Source organism: Coptis chinensis, chromosome 4, assembly GCF_015680905.1.
Source record: "Coptis chinensis isolate HL-2020 chromosome 4, ASM1568090v1, whole genome shotgun sequence".
NCBI lineage: Eukaryota > Viridiplantae > Streptophyta > Magnoliopsida > Ranunculales > Ranunculaceae > Coptis > Coptis chinensis.
Window position 1 is genome coordinate 79,295,146 of NC_141459.1, and position 17,829 is coordinate 79,312,974.

At 38.7% G+C, this 17,829-nt stretch overlaps 1 long non-coding RNA gene across 1 annotated transcript; it reads left to right on the forward strand.

Moving 5' to 3' along the window:
* The first annotated feature begins 16,917 nt into the window (after positions 1–16,917).
* Positions 16,918–17,549, forward strand: LOC147504984 (uncharacterized). The gene is made up of 2 exons (XR_015220504.1): positions 16,918–17,148; positions 17,233–17,549. It is a non-coding gene; the product is annotated as an uncharacterized LOC147504984 (long non-coding RNA).
* The last annotated feature ends 280 nt before the right edge of the window (positions 17,550–17,829 follow it).

Below are 17,829 nucleotides of genomic sequence, written 5' to 3' on the forward strand. Positions count from 1 at the left end.
TAACATCTTGGAAGGACTAGGAGTGGAACGAATCACTCTACTCCACTATATCTCATAGGATTGAGAGTAGAATCTTTGATAAATATAGGCATCATAACTTAGTTTAGTTTTACTTGCGTTTGTAAGTTTCATCGCTTCATTTTAAGGGTAAAACTATTCATTTTTGTTCATTATATGTTTTATCAAATGGCCACTTTTATATCTTAGTTGCACTTTCGTATTGTTTTCGTAGTGTTAGTACTTTTCTTAAAGTCCCATTTCACCCACCCACCCTTGTTTGATTCATACTGTGGTTGTCCATTCCAGAGTTGAAAAATTCCGGGTCTAAAATTACACTGAGCGATCGCGCTGTAAAGGAGGCGCACTTTCGCTATATAGTCTGGATCCGACGGCGTCGCGCGGCTTCATTGAGCACGACCATTTAACTAACTCACTGGACCTCGAGCGCGATCCGCCCTTAAACTCTTGAATTCCAATTAACGAAGCGATCAAGGCTTCTATCACGCGGCGACGACCAGCCACCAGCAATTTTTTTCGGATTTCGGCGGTTTTGATTCAACTTTGATCTTTCATATTTTTCAGTGTTCTAACCTGTTATATACACCTAACAAGCATAAACAAGACGCTATTCATAAGCGAAGCAAGGACCTTGTCAGGTATTCCTTTCTTCCACACCTCGCATCTCTCGTTAGAGGTTTATACTAGTATATCGAGAATTGTTTGGAGTGTTGGCGTGTTTAGGTAAAGTTGGTCTTAGCCTTGTATGAGGTTAAGGTCCGGCCGAACAAAACACCGGCGTAAAATACACAACAACATCAACAATCAAGTCTATATAGTATACCACCCACTACACCTCTAGCTACTATTTCACACACACCACGATATAATGGCGGAAGAAAGAGAGACTCCTCTTTTGACTTCTACAAAGCCTTGAGCGATAGCCCCAAATCTTGCATCGTTCTAGCAGACCGATTGGGGATTTCCGAATCCCCCAAATATTTTTTATTTGTTACCCGTTTTTCATGGATTAAACCATGAAAAACCTTATCGGCTACATCGTTAGGATTGAAAAAGTCCTAACAATATTCCACCATCCTACGGTTGGTGCGGAACAAATTAAATTAAGGGTATTCCCTTTCACCTTAGCCGATAAAGCGCGCTTGGTTAACTGCCCAAGCGCTAATTCTCGGGACTCGTAGGCTAAACTTGTTCACCGTTTATGGAACATTTTACCCACCCCTAAAGGCGGATGAGATGCTTTCCAAGATCCATTTCTTTCGACAAAATCCTCATGAATCATTTTCGAGGCTTAGAATCGTTTCACCGATCTCCTTATAGAGTGTCCACATCATAACTTAGCGAAAAGACACGTTAGTTCGTGCCTTTTTCAAAGGACTTCTACACCACCATAAAGAAGTCCTTGACATAATGAATGGGGTAGTTTCTTAAGCAAAGGAGCTTGGAGGCTTATAAATTTTTAGAGGACCAAACTAAAGCGAAATAACAACTGGGGGTAGTGACGATTACTCCGCTCCGCTAGTTCTTCTTCAACGATTAAAGGCTACCGGTATGTTTGAGGTTAAATCAGATCCCGAGCTTAAAACTCTAATTGAATCCCTCACAAAAAGGAAGAGGCCATTTCAGTACAACAAAAGCCAATCCCCGTCATGAATGTAAATTCAAATCCATGTAGTTTCTGTTTGGAGCCCCGAGCATCCCGACTCCCAATCGTCCTATAGCCTATGAACAGGCTTGTTCCATTAATAGTGAACCCTAACGCCCTTGGAGACAAAATCCCAACTTCGGTTGGAGAAATAACCAAACCGTAACACCTCAAGGGGTACAATAATCAATATGTTAGGCCTACGCCGCGGCTTTTTACCAAGCTCCACTCACGACAAGGGCGGGTCGGGGAATTTTAATAATTATAACAACCAAGTGCAACCTCGACAAGGTCAAGCACAAGGTCAAAGTAGTTATAATAATTATAATGCTAATAGAGGTATCGTTCCGTAAATAATAACTATCAAAATCCACCCATAAATAATTCCGTGAAATAGTTCCAAACACCACCGTGACTACTACACCTACACAACCGGATCGTCTTGACACCTTCATACAAGTGAGCCAAAACTTTTCCAAACCATGGCTCAATCCAACCAACGGCTTCTACAATCCGTTAATAATTTAACCAAACAAATGGCTCAAGATAAAGCCCAACCCAAAGGCGTGTTTCCGTCACGAAATACATAATCCTAAAACAACAAATATAGCCTTTGAGGTAACCAATAATACTAGTAGCGAAAGTATGAAAATGTAGGTAACTAAAACCATCACCACTCGGATTAGGTAGAGTGGTTGATAACAAAGTAACTATGCCTATAGTTACCCCACCAAGAGTAACCCTACACCTGCTATATTACTAGATACCGAAATAGAAACTGAAGAGCCTACCACTGTAGAGGTACCAGTTACAACATAACCTAAGAAACAGGAAGCCACGGTTAAACACCCAGGTAATACCATTGCTAAATATAGACAGAAACCACCGTTTCCAAAAAAAAATTACCCATGTTAACTAGGGATACAAATTATGAGGAGATTAGGGATGTTTTCAAGAATCTAACTATAAACCTTCCCTTCCTCGAAGCTATAAAAAAGCTACCACACCATGCTAAGTTTCTTAAGGAATTGTGTACTACTAGGCGTAAGACCAATATACCAAAAGCGCTTTTTAACGTAACAATTCCCAACTCTATCGAACATAATGGAATTGTTAAGTACAAGGACCCTGGGTCGATCCCTCTTGTACAATGCACCTTAGGAGATTCTTATACGACGACCGCGTTATTAGACTTGGGGGCTAGTGTCAACTTACTCCCGTTTTATTTGTATAGACAAATAGGTCTACACGAGATGCAACCCACTAAAATGACGTTGCAATTAGCTGATCGGTCTATTAAGTATCCTAAGGGTGTCGTCGAAAATGTTCTAGTAAAAATTCAGGATTTTTACTATCCGGCTGATTTTGTCATCCTCGATACAGAAGTCGTTAACGACTCTGTCCCGATAATCTTAGGGCGTCCCCTTTTAAAGCAACCGCCAATCGCGCTCATTAATTGCCGCTGATGGTTCAATGTCCATGTCTTTTGGCCATCTTGCTGTTTGAAGTCAATGTTTTAAAACAAAGACACCACGATTACCCGATTAGTCTATGGATGGAGAGGTTAGCATGATCGAGAGCTTTGTTCGAGATTATTTCAACAACACGCGTTCCCGATAATCATATGCCCAAATTTCTTTCCTTTGGAAGATCAGACTCCAACATTTCCATTCCTACACTAGTCGATACACATATTACGGATGAGGAGGAGATAAATGATTTTCTCAAAGATATAGAGGACTATCATAGTAACGTGGATATGACTAATTTAGATGAGCAATTCGATGAGTTTCTTAGAGCAGGTGATGATTCACCCTATCAAGAACTACTTTGCACAACATCCACCTCGACTCCCCTCCTTCCGCCCTTTCAAAGGAATCTCGAGTTTGCACTCGATCCTGTTGTTTCTTCGGTGCTTCATAATTTTTTAAATTCACCTAGTAAACAAATACTTCAGAAGACAAAAGCGTGTGACACCTTCATTTTCAGACTTGAGACAGTCCCTACCTACACTATGAATGAGTTTTGTGCTAAACCCATATCCTTATTTTTTCCATGCTTTCCCTCTACAACTTATCCATATCCACCATATTCTTCACAACCATTCACTTTTCCACACTTATTTACTAGAACACCCACTCATTCAAAAATGAAAAATAAGGTGCATGATAGGTTACATAATAGGGTTATCCGACTTCGCTTTCATTTCACTAGGTTGAGTCATAGGAAATCTTGGTGCTTGATTGTGTTTGGATATGTTTTCTATGATATTTATTTTTGGAATGATCCACAATTATTTTGGTTGTTGATATATGATAAACTGCATGTTCATACATACGTCTAGATAAAGTCTCGAGTATCTGACTATAAACGACTCAACTTTTGTGTTTGGTGCATTTCCTTTCATTTCCATATATTGGTGAGTGCACCATTAAGGTAACTGGGCCCTCCCTATGGAGTGTGTGGCTGTAAGTACCGGATCCTAAGTCCAAGTTTAAACATAATTCACGTTTTCCACTCTTGCATGTTTTCTTGGATTTTTTTGAGTCAATGGGGTGAATTATGTCTTTATTGTTTATTATTTTTCTTTTTAAAATTAAATATATATATATATATATATATATATATAAAAAAAAAAAAAAAAAAAAAAAACATAGTAACTTAGGAAGTCTCGGGAATCTGACTTTAAAAGACCCACTGCTAAAAACAAATTTTCTAAGCTTCGTTGTAAAAATTTGTTTGGGGTGGGTGTTAAATATTCGCATTACTAAATATTTATGTCCTATTAGAGTTGCTTAGGCTGTTTTATTGTATTACGATTCGAGTTGACATAATCCATGAATTTAGAGTTCAATTGTTAAGCATAACGTCGTCGCCATGCACGCACTTCGAGGCATTTTCCACTATCTTATATGTCATCCACGGTCGGAATAGAGTGTTTTATGGATCATTGGATTGGAAATTCTCTCCTGATCATTTCCATATCTCATTCGCAAAAATCGGACAGGTAACGAAGTGGCAATTTTGATTTGAAGTTTCGCTAAAAATCGAAAAAAAATCACAAATTTCGATTTTGGGCTTTACAGGCCCAACCCGCCCGACCCGACATACCTTACCTTAACCAAACCAACGCGATCTTCTTCTCCATCCGCCATTAACGCCCAAGCTCCAAAAACCTAAAAAACAAAATCAAAAAAAAAAAAATAAATAAATAAACCACGCCCAAAAATAAAAAACCAACCCAAATTGACTCCAAACACCACCGACCACCATTACCACCAAATTAGATAACCAAAAATCCACCAAAATATCAAATTTTGGTGCTGCCGCGCCACCACTCCACCACCACCACGGTTTGCATCAACCGGTCTATTAAAATCCCACCACCACATCACATTTAAACCCACACTACATTCCAAACTTCCAATGGCTCAACAACGCCAAATTTTACAGGAGCAAGCTTTTACTGCCGACCACTTTGCGCCGTTCTATGGTGACGAGATGATCAGTTGAGATTGGAATAGCTTGTGGTACTCGACTGAAGCCTATTACCACGAGGATTTAGTCCGACGGTTCTACGATACGAGGGAGTTGGAAGGGACGAGAATTTTTGTTGTTGTGGCGAAGAGGAGGAAGGAGGTGACGACTGGTTTGTTGGCTGAGATTCTAGGCATTCTGCCTAGAATCCATCTGGATGTTAACCTGCAGGAATCCCAACATAATGGGGTAGAGCCATTGATGCACGAGACAGTTATTGGAGGCGACTACAATGCGAGATCACATTGTGTTCGACAGACTTCCCTTAGGACCAACTAGCTGGCTACAGCTCAGTGGATTGGTCGGAACATCCAGGGGAAGGGGAAGGTCAGCGACATCGGCCTGAACTGCCTCCACATCTTATGGATACTCCAGGAGCGGAAGTATGAGTTCTGCATCTTAGAGTTTTTACTGAGCATGATTAGGGGAGTAGGGAAGTATGTTGCCCCTCTCCTTGTGTTGATAACAAAGATCATCTTGAGAAGTTGAGAATATCCAGTTTCGGGAAGGATTGGTCCACAATATCCGGGGAAGGGGAAGGTCGGCGACATGATTAGGCCCGAAATGCCTCCACATCTTATGGATACTCGGATCATGCGGAAGTATGAGTTCTGCATCTTAGAGTTTTACCGAAATGCATGATTAGGGGATAACTCGGTAGGGAAGTTCTGTTGCCTTCTCCTGAATGTTGATAACAAAGATCATCCCTCGCTCCCCGAAGTTGAGAGCAGCTCGCGATCGAACATCGAACATACATCACCCTCCACCGTAACCCTCTCATCTATAGGGGAGTGTGTCCAACCGGTTTGGAGGTTGGCTGAGGATAGAGAAGAAGAAGAAGAGGTGGAGAGGAGAATGCCGAGGAGGCCGGGGAAATCAGAATGCCTCGGAGGATGAGGAGGATTTGGCGTGTTTTGGCGGATGCCTTGGAGAGGTCTTGTCGGATCACGAAACGCACGGCTGTGATTCATCGTGGCATCGCGTTAAACTCAACACTATCTGCGAAGACCTCCGGACTCGACAGGCAACGATGCATCATAACTTCGAGGTCCGTACCCAAAGAGAGGACGAGAGGTGGGAACAGATGAGGGCCAAGCTAGAAGCTCAGCGCCAGTTCCGGGAACAGATGCTAACACGATTCCCACCTCACGGGGATTCTCCTTCTGAGGATACACCCTCGAGACACGAGCGCCGTCGCCGAAAGTCGAATGGTCTTTGGTCCATCGAGAGCTTCGAGAGCAGTCTCCGGACCGTGTGCCCTCCGCTACCAGTTCCGGAGTAGCTAGGGATAGTATAGTTTGATGTTTTATGTTTTATTTGTAGTTTCATTACTGTCATTTATTTTTATGTAAGTTTATTTCTATAATTTGAATTTTGTAGTGAAATGTACTCCGAATGAATTATTTTTAATATAATGGGTTATTTTCATTATGCGTGGTTGTTTAATATTGACCCCACCTTCCCAACTTGTTTGGGGGTGGTTTTATCTATTCCAACATGAGTTTTATATAACCCTCGTGTTAGAATTTATTGCGGAGTCAAGGTGAAAATATGGCTGTTTAGGCATATAAATGAATAAGTATCATGGTAGGATGAAATCTAGATTAAATAGGTACATTCTATCATAAAATAAACCTAAAAGATACTGGGTTTGAATTAGAATCAAGGAAATGAGTTGTTTCCGTTTTCGGGTTTGGAAATTTTAGGATTTCCGGAAACTGCCGTAATTAGTTTTGGTAACTTCCCGATCCATTTTAGCAACTTAAAACCTATATAAACTTCATACAATCTACACTCATAACTCACACTACACCTAAACTCCATCACTCACCTTTCACTCCCATGATTCCCACGTTTCGGCTCATTTTCCGAGATTCAAGAACTCGCAACTCGGCGCCTTCTCAGAGAGCGCTTTTCGCTTTGTATATTTTTATGAGTTTTGTCGAGGCGCCATGCTTCAAGCTGAAGCGACCCCACGCTCAAACACTGGAAATTTCAATTTTTTCAGAGCACGCTCGCGCCCTATCAGAGCGCACTCGCGCACTGACTTCCGTGGACTAGGAAATTTCCAGTTTTTCGCGCGTAGTATCCGGATCATTCGCAGCTATTCCAAAGCGTAATTTTGAGATGACATCTCCAACATTGATACCGGAACAGTCTTTCGAAGATTTGTTCCAAAGCACTACTTATGGTGCTTGGTTTTGTGGCGATCACATTCGTTAATCGGGAGCCGCTTATGGTAAGATCGATGCACTTTATTCTCCGACTCTAGCATCTTATTTTTACGATAACTGCATTTTCTTTGAAAGACCAGATGGAGAATAAGTGTTCTCCATCAACATTGATAATGAACCAATGGAAATTACCAGGTTCTTGCTAGCATTTGTTTTGGACTTGCTATGCCCGGCTGAAATACAAGACCCATGGTGCTATTGGGTAGACAATATGTATGTCTACACTTACGAGTTTTTGCATGAGTCGTATGGCGCGGGCATTTTCCATAACGAGGACCAAGGGGAATATAACGTCGCCTTTGGTAGCCTGTCCATGAACATAGGAACTGTTATGTTTTGGATCATGCTAAACATTTTAGGGGAATGACGTTTTTTTCTTACGTGAATGATGCCACTTGCGCGCGTTTTCCTTGCTTTAGCCACGGGGCGTATGTGTCATGACCTTCCCCGAACCTTGATGTCTAGTTTAGCTCGATCCCATAGCATGAGGCATAAGTACCTTCTTATGCCCGTTCTAGTTTCCCGTATTATGCTATGTTTCTTTCCTATTTTTTGTACACGCTTCACGGATTGGATAACGGTCGACACTGTCCGACCCACCAATAGTATCATTCGATCTTTCCGTGCAATGACTTGGCAAGGGTGGCGGATACAACCTCATCAGGTTGCACCCTACACCCTGTCAGACCAAGTGGCTCTTAATAGGTTAGCAATCATAGATGATAAATAGCGGGAAGCCTGGCAAATTATCATGGCATGGCAGGACGCGAAGGAACCTCACTTCTTTATAGAAGAAGAGGATGAGGAAGATGATGAGTAATGCGGGGGGATAAGGTAAGTTTTCATTCTAGTTAGTGTCTGCTATGTCCCAAGCAATTTCATTCTTGTTTACCCCATAATGGGTAGAACTCGTATAGAGTTGTGTCAGTTTTTATTTCCTATATTAGTACGTTCTAACCTTGTTTTACAGATGTTCCCGAATTTCACGCGCTTCAATGGTATTTTTTCTACCCTCTTTATTTAAATGCTTTGAGGACAAAGCATTCTTCTTGTTTGGGGTGGCATAGAAACACGTGTAATTAAGGCATCTGTTAGGATATAGATAGAGTTAATATGCATTTGTTTTCTAGTTAAAATTTTAAAAATTCAAAAATATAAATAAATAAGTTATGCTATACACTTAGGAATATTGGTATTGTTTCTTTCTCCATGCTCTTAACAATCTAGAAGTCTCAATGTAGGCTGTTGCATCGTAATAATTGTTAGAAACTTAGGTTAATATATAGGTAATAATCTTTGCATCTATCTATAAATATATTACATGAGTATCTATGATTGTTAGCGATAAGTTTCAAATCTAGGCTAGAGCACTTATTCTACAAATCCGTGGAGAATATAGCCTAAAGCTTTATATGAGCGAAACATTTGAGAAATGACACAAGGGGAGAAGTAAAATCGGATAGAGATATCACATGTCCACTTGCTTGATCACTATGCCATATCCTAAGCGAGAATTTAGGCCCTCTTTGGATCGATATAGCCGAAATTCAAACCTATGAATTATTTTCCGCTAGTAAGCCCCTCTAAGCCTTTCTTTAGCCTTCCATAAACCACAAATCCTTTACCCCTGTTACAAAAACAAAACAAAATAAAAAAAAATTCAACCCACCCAATTTAGAATAAGTCCGAGAATAGAATGAGGAAAGAAAGAAGAAGAGAAAACCCGTGTAAACAAAAGTTAGTTAATTGCTTCAGAAAATAAAGAAAAGAAGTTTCCATCCAAGGAAAAGAAAAATAAAAATAGAAATAAAATAAAAACTCCAAAAATAGAATAAGAGCGAGCCAAAAGCCAAAGAAAAAAAAAAAAGAAAAGAAAAAGAAAAATATGGCTAAGGATGGAAACAAAGTGTAGAAGCAAATGTAAATAACAAGGTTTTCTCTAGTTACATAATATGAAGACTCTATTATCTCAGACTTGTCCTTTTTGAATATCCATTTCCTTTCTTCTTAAACCATCTCCTAATCCCCGTAACACCTAATAAAGTCCTCTAGCTTAATTAGGAATAAGTTAGTGTGATAGTAAGTGGCAGATGTGTTTGATCGACTCCGGCTTCCTTGTTGTCATTGAGATTGTAAGGTAAAGTGTGCCCACTGTGCACTAGAGTAGCGAAACTTGAGTGGAAAAATCAGAGTGTTGTATCTTGACTATTATTGTGAGAACCTACTTAAGGGCGCTATTCCAAGTTTCAGAAACGGACCTGCTATTGCATTTCATAGTATTACTCATTGTATATATATTTATTATAGATGATTGATTATTATGCATATATTAGCTTAGGTTTTTGACTTGGTTATTCTTGTTCATAGCTAGTGAGAGGTATAGATAGTTTGGAGCATGAATAAGGAAACAATAGTTTTATTTCTTAGTCGTTGTAGTATAGATGAAGTTTGTGAGTACCTTCACTGAAAAACTCTCACGAGGCTATAACTCGTCCACTAGGGAATTCCTAGTGGTTTAAGGCCTTGTTGCATATGGTCAATGCAATCGCTTTTCGGCAAAAACGAAAGTAGATAGAACTCCAATTTTGGTCACTTATGTTAATTTCTCATCTTTGTTTGAGGACAAACAAAATGCTGTTTGGGGGTGGTTTGATAAGAGCCCAAAACTATAGTTTTAACCCTTTAACAGTCATACTTTTAGACCAATTATGTGAGTAATAATTAAGAGTTAACACTGATTACGTGTCTTTATGCATTTCAGGGTTCAAAGTCCATTATGTGCAGAAATGTGCCACTTTAGTGAGATAAAGGAGAAAAGGTCGGTTACTAAGGAGTTCCGTGATTAAAGGCCAAGTTTCGAGAAGACAAAGCCTTTCTAAAAGCCCGGTCAAAAGCTGAAAAGTCGACGCGGGCAGAAACAGCACACAAAGTCAGCAGAACTTCCGAAGGCCATATATTTGGACTCAAACCTCGGAATTGGGCCTACCTTATGTCAAAACGACCGGATCGGAATGAGATTTCCAATGGTCTAAGCCTTGACCCAATCAGAGGAGCAGAAGTGGACGAAAAGTCTTTTGAAGCCAACTACAGCTGAAGAGGCCTTTCTGGACTGAAAGAATTGGGTTTTGGGCCTGATTCTCTGGCCCAAAACATGGCTCCCAGCCCATGCACGATTTTTGGATCTGAAAGTATAAAAAGAAAAGCTTAATTCTTTGTTAATGGTAGATTTTTAGGTTAGAAAATAAAAGTATCTTAGAATAGAAAATAGCCATTAAAATAACTTCTAGATCTAGTTTTATTTAATTGTTTTTGATTAAGTGTAGTTTCAAATCCAATTATTGTATTAGATTAAACCTTGGAATCTTGTTCTTCATTTTGATTAGGTCAATAAAGTAGTATTTCTATCAACTTCGATTTTTGTCATTTCCATTTCTAGATCCAATTTCAATTCCCCGTCCCTTATTACATTTTAGTCATTAAATTAGATTTCATTATTGTTTAATTAAGTAAATTTCAATTCTTTATATCATGTTTAGTTTAAATTTAATCGAAATGATTATGTAATGATTTTCGGCTAAACCTCCATTAGGGGGTTGAGAAGCCTTGATGAAAGCTTGATTCGATTAACGTAGATTCGTCGTAATTTCCTTTCCACTCTAGAAACGCGTTTAGTTCACCATGAGAATGGGTTTAATCGTTCACATGCTAGTTATTAATTGGTAGAAATACCATGTGTAATTAGGGATTAGGAAGAACCAATTGTTCTGCGAAGCAGTTCAATTCGGATTACGACGATTTGTAGTTAATGGGATTAAGTCGAGTTAAGGTGGAATCAATTTCCCTCTAACTCCTTATCATCGAATCAACGTAGCATTCCCTTAGTTATTCCCATAGTCGACTAGTTGCATTTTGTGGGTAGTTGCATCGTAGTCTAGTTGCCTTTTTCATAAATCTCTCATTAGACTTTAAGAGTTGAATACTTATACTTAGAGAACATTAACATGCGGAAGGACTAGGAGTGGAACGAATCACTCTACTCCACTATATCTCATAGGATTGAGAGTAGAATCTTTGATAAATATAGGCATCATAACTTAGTTTAGTTTTACTTGCGTTTGTAACTTTCATCGCTTCATTTTCGTAGGTAAAACTATTCATTTTTTGTTCATTATATGTTTTATCAGACACCCAGTTACTTTTGTAAAGACATATGGCTCCTCTGGGACGCTGTGTCTTTATTACGATTGAACTTTCAGTTACGGTTAACTTGGACGACTCCCATGATATCCTGATCAGATTCTGGTTATGCCTCAGTTTAACCTGTTTAGCCTATTAGGGTCACCTATTGTTGTTCCAAATGAACTTTGGGGGCATCAGGGGTAGAATATGCATAATAGTTCATGTCGTTATATGCTATATAACATAGAATGTTTTAAATGCATTCATAAACTAGAAGAGTTGTAGAGCTCAGTAAGTAAATAGTATGTGAGCAACATAGCTCAATATTACAAACCTATAGAAAAATTGTTTCAAAATAAATGTTTTATAAATCATGAACTGGATAGCTAAGTCTTTACTTAGCCTGTTGAGCAGGGGTAGAATCAAACTTCGGTTAAGCATCAGTACTTGTTGTTGCACCAGCATCAAGAACTCTTAGACCTGATTGTGTGGTTGGACTAGCTAGGATGGTTGAAAGCTGATCAGAACATTCACCTAAAACTGGCAGAGGCAAAAAAGGAAGCTAATCGGGAGGCATGTCATTATCGGTATCTTCTTCAGAGGATGAGGAGGCATCGGGCATAAGTTCATTTTGAATCACTAAGATACTGGTATTCAGGTCAGGAAACAAGATGAAAGGGTTGGTTACCCACCCCTGATCATCCACCTGAGAAACATACCCAGTAGCCCTAATTGCCTCCTCAAACTTAACTTGTCTAGCTGCATTGAAGGAGTCTTCAGAAACATCAAGTACTCTCAGAGCAAAATGAATAACATTCTCAGCTGACCTCTTTTTTACCTCCTGGACCACCTTGGAATAGAACTCAGAGGTCTCTGCCAAGAGATCACTAGCCTTCTTTTAAGAATGTAGACGCTTCTCTTTGAGAGCCCTCTCATAGCCTGTCAAGGCTTCATTCGCTTGAGTAATGGCTTAGCCAAGGGTTCTCATTTCAATATTCCTACGGTGAAGCTCCCCCTAAACTTGGTCATACTTTGGTTGCAGAGTGGTGAATTGAGAATGCAGTTCTAAGAATTTCACTTTCCAAGAAGCAGCCTCGGCAACTCCCCTTTGGGCTTTGTCTAGAGAATTTCGGAGGTTGGCAATGGTCTCTCTCATGTTCTTGAAACCATCGTCTGACTTTTTCTCTCTGGCCAAAAGTTTGTTTACCTGGGTTTGCAGTTCCTCAGCCTTTTTCTCAGCAACCTCTCTTGCCCAGTTCAGCTCACCAGTGGCCATGTCATCGGCAGCTATACTGGTTGAGGTTGTAAAGATTGGTTCTTTTATAGCCAAGAAGTTATTCACTAACTGAAAAAGAATACATGATGTGTAAGTAACACAATGAGATAAACAGAACATTGTACAGAGAAGGAAGCCTTACCTTAGTAAGATAAACGACAGATCTATGAAATGACATATCCAGACTACGAGTGATAGGAATTTAACCAACCTAAATAACAGGCTAATTAAATCCTATTTTACTTATAATAATACTCTCAAGCGCACGAGGTCTATTGTAATAGGTGTGCAAATATGAGGTCGATCCCACAGAGAATGCGTGTTGGATACAATTGATTATTAAAATACTACTTAACCTAATCCGAACTATATTGGTTTGTAGGAATAGTAATTATTAACTAAAGCTAGTTAAACTATGAAAATAATAAAACTTATATTAAATACTTATAATGGAGAGCAACCTAGGACTGTTGAATCCACCTTAAACCGTTGTTTGTATTCTTAAAATCAATTCCAAAGTCCCATAAATTATACTAGTAACATGAGGAAAAGGTAACCTTAGCTTTCTCGAAGATGTGAACGTGATAAATCTTAGTTAACACGTATCTTCTATAATTCAGCACTGATGATCAAACTCAAAAGATTACTCGTCTTCTTACGGCACGAATAATATCCAACTTTGACATTAATAATTAAAACAAGATTTATCTAATAGCTACAATTATCAAACTATAATGGATTCATGACATACAATATGAAAGATAGAGTTTTACTATGAGATGTGAACTTAGAAGATTTGTTTGAATATAAGCATATTGGAAATCATTGAAACTAATCTAAAAACACGAAACATTAGTCTAAGGCTTCATCTAAGCCCTAGCTTGGATTTAGCTACACATCATAATAATAACCCAAAAACTAAAGCAAGAGATAGATAAACTCATGTATGTTGACAGTGGTTTTGTTTCTCCCTCCCTTCAAACTTCTGTCTTTTTCTTTGGTTCACTTGTGCTATTCCAGAGTTTCAGCCTCAAAAGATGTCTCCTGTTTTTGTGCAAGCTTAGCTCCTCTCCTGTTCTCTTCTCTCTCGGCCTCTCTCCTCTTGCTATTGTTTCTCTATTTCTTTTCTCTACGTTTTTGTGTTGTCGAGAGGCCCCCTCAAATCTCTCTCCCCTGTTTATATAGTGTCTCCCAAAACCGAAATTAGGAAGTCCATTTGGTTTAGGAAACTCTCCCAAAAAGATACAGTTGGAAATTGGAATATTCTCGTGAAATTCGGTAAGACAGTTTTGCATCGAGAAGTCGGTACTGTTTGTATAAAGGGAAGAGCTATGATTTGGTGCTACAGGTTGTATCAGATGGATGGTAGATGATGTTGTGGGCTTTGATTTTGGTTTACTGGTTGGTTTGATTTTGGAAGCTTGAATGTTTGATTTCATTCACCAGAATTTGCGGGATGGGTTTTTCTGTTTCTGTTCGTGAGAGACGAAGGGTGGAGACTGATCAGGTGGTCTGGTAGCTAGGAACTATGGTGGGAACGGGCTCTAGTTTATATGGGCTTTGGTGTGGATATGGGCTGGTGCTAAGAAATGTGATGGTTCGGTCTTAGTTCTTGGACCAACTAAACTTGGTCCCATGTATTCTAACAATCCACACCTCACCTATTGGCTCATATTCTATCAAACAGACCCAAGACTTCGGGCATGAAGAAACACATGGATAGGAAGTTTTCACCTTGGTCACATGCCCACTTCAGTTTTGTCTTTATGTGCATTCCCAAATATCCATAGTTATAGCCTTGCTTCCCTGTTACTGATCATGTGCTAATCTAAATGCTACTGATTTGCAAATAGATGCAAATACATCTTATTGTGCATAACTTGCATCTAAATTGTTTGGTTCTTTGCTAGTTTTTTGGTTCGCATATAAATCGTACATATTATTGTTCTAATTCAATTCAAATTTTGAATAATTTTAAGTAAACAAAATAATTCTAACAAACAAATTAATTTTAAAAAAATCAAATAATAATGTTTTAATTTTGAATAATGTAATTCAATGAATCTAAGCATTGAATGACACATTTGTTAAAATCCAAGCTTAAGCACACAAAAAAAGGGAAAAAAACTACTAAACCCATCTATTTACATATCCATCAAATTTATTTCTAAACTCCCAACTAAAAAATAAAAACAGGAAATCAAATATCTCCAATTAGATCACGAAGTTCCTGTACCATTTCTTGTTTGAGCTCCAAATCTCCGCCTAAGAAGATTTCTTTCTCAATGGGGTTCCTCATTAGGATTGTGTAAGCCTTCCTTAAGTATCGTTTAGTAAAACCTTCAATCTTCATAACTTGCTCACAGACATACTCTGCACGAGCTGCAGGATCAACAACTTTTTTAAGATCACCTATTGCACTTGTCATATCTTGAACAATCTCTTTCACTTCATCAACCACTCTCACTTTCTTACCATGTGGCATTTTCTCCTCCAACGTGTTTTCTGACATGGCTGAGGACTTTCGTTTTTCAGTACCATTTTTTGTTTCACCTTCTCCTAAACCAACGGGATTCTTTTCTTCATTTTCAACGTTCAAGTCAGGCACACTATCCATATGGGTTAGATCAACAGAGTCTATGCCTCCAACTGAGTAGGATCCCGATGCGTATGTGTTGCCAAAGATAATAGCCAAGTGATCAAGAGGCCACTTTGGCCCCCTATCGCGAAATCCCTTATACTTTTCATTTGATTTCTGAAAAAAAAACACACACTAATAAATAAATAAATAAAATAATAAACTTACACGTTATTTCTACAGCTTAATAGGATGAAATACATCTCTAATACCGATGAAGAAAAGTTGTGTTAAGTTTCACATCGAATATGCTGTTATACAAGTTAGGTAATCATTCAAAGTACTGATAACTGAACCATACATTTGCTTTTTATTGTTGAAACACGATATTTAAGGATGGGTACCGATGGAGGAAATATGGTCGAAAAGTAACCAGAGACAACCCATGTCCCACAGAGCTTATTTCAAGTGCTCGTTTGCCCCTAGCTGCCCTGTCAAAAAGAAGGTACAAAGAAGTGTAGAAGATCGTTCCATCCTTGTTGCCACATACGAAGGCGAACACAACCACGCACACCCTTCTCAGGCCGATGCAACTTTAGGTATAACGCAAGGGCCGATTAGCGGATGTCTTCCTGGCTTGATAAAATCCCGGGATTTGTTTGTTGGGAAGACGAGGAAAACCATGCGGCTAACTCCACAGACATCGAAGGCCAAAACTAGTAACTAGATAAACACACCGTATACCACTTCCCTTCTTATTTTATCCCTTTCATGCCCTCTCGTTTATCATTTTTCTGTATAAATTTGTTTTGGCATTGCAATGGTCACTTGACTCGGTAAAGATATCTTTGTATGTAACTTGGTTTTATGTATGCTTTTCTTGTTTTTGAATTGGTAAAGATCTTGTATGTATCTTGGTTTTTATGTATGCTTTTCTCTCGATTAAGATTTTCGGTTAAAACTTGTCTGTTCAAGTGTTTGTAGGATAATACAAGTAGAGGTAATGCATTTATTATCACAATCTGCATGAAATATCACTAGTTTTTCTTCATAGAAGGTACATTAGTATCTGTTGAAATTTCAAATTTCCGTAAACCGTTGAGCCATAAGACTCTAGTTTTGAACGAAAAAAATGAGATCATTGCAGCTTCTAAGTAGTTAGCATATATTCCATTTCTAAAGGGAAACTAACATAAAATATGAAATACAGGGAAGAATATGCTGCCATTGAAAACTTAATATTTTAGCTGCATTTGCATTTTCTTTTTGGAAGGAATTTACAGGTAGAAGTGTAGAACTGTAGAAGCACCTACAATTTTTTGAAGGACTTCCTCTGAAACATCTACAGCTTGAAACATCATTAATTTACTTATTTACTTCAACATCCATATTCTAACCAAAACTTACATGGAAGCATTTACGTGCAAAACTAAGCGCCCAACCTAAGAAACGATTCTATTTTCCTTTAGACTACAGTGCCTAGATCGATCACTCATAACCGTCTATTCGGCTCAGTTAAAACAAACTAAGACCAGATATGCTCATTTTTGTCACAGTTCATTGTCTGCCTCATTTTTTGTCACAGTTCATTGTCAGAGGAACCGTAGAAGTAGCTTCTGCAAACAATACTTCATAAACAGATATGCTACAACCACTTAGCCTCAGCACTTGGCAGTGCTTCGTAAGAAATGTCTTTGGCCCCATTTTTTTTTTCATCAGTTTATTATTTACTCAGTAAAACTAATAGTTAGCTGGATTTTATCAGAAGAGGGATAACATAAGAAACAAGTACAAATGCAACTTACCGGATCAGCTAGGAGCTCAATCCAAGCTGAAGGAGGAGCTGTGATTGTTTGCTTAATTGGGTCCCAGCCGAATCCACTTCTTGACGCCAAATCAGTAAAAGAGTTGTACTCTTTCCTCATTGTACGCATTCGGCTCGTGATATGAGCCTTTTCAACTTGCTCTTGAGTTTTGGCCAATACTGCCAATTGGACTGATGTATATACTGCTTCATCCCAAACCCTACCATGTTTCTTGTTTTGCCCATATGCATCAAGGAAAGTTTCTGTTAGTGCAGCATCCATGGAAAAAGTCCAACTTATTTGCTTCTTCTCCTTTTCAGACTTTACTTCGGGTACTTTGTCGGCCATATCTGTAATATAAATTAAGCAACAAATTCACAATAATTGTACACACTGAGTGAGAGAGAGACAAGTGCACTTAAAGAAAATATCAATTAAAATCACACATTCAATTAAGCGAATTTACAAACACAAACAAAACAATGAGTATACATAGAAGTCTGCTACCAATCTCTTATAAGACCAAAAAAAAATAAAAACTATATATACTTATGCAT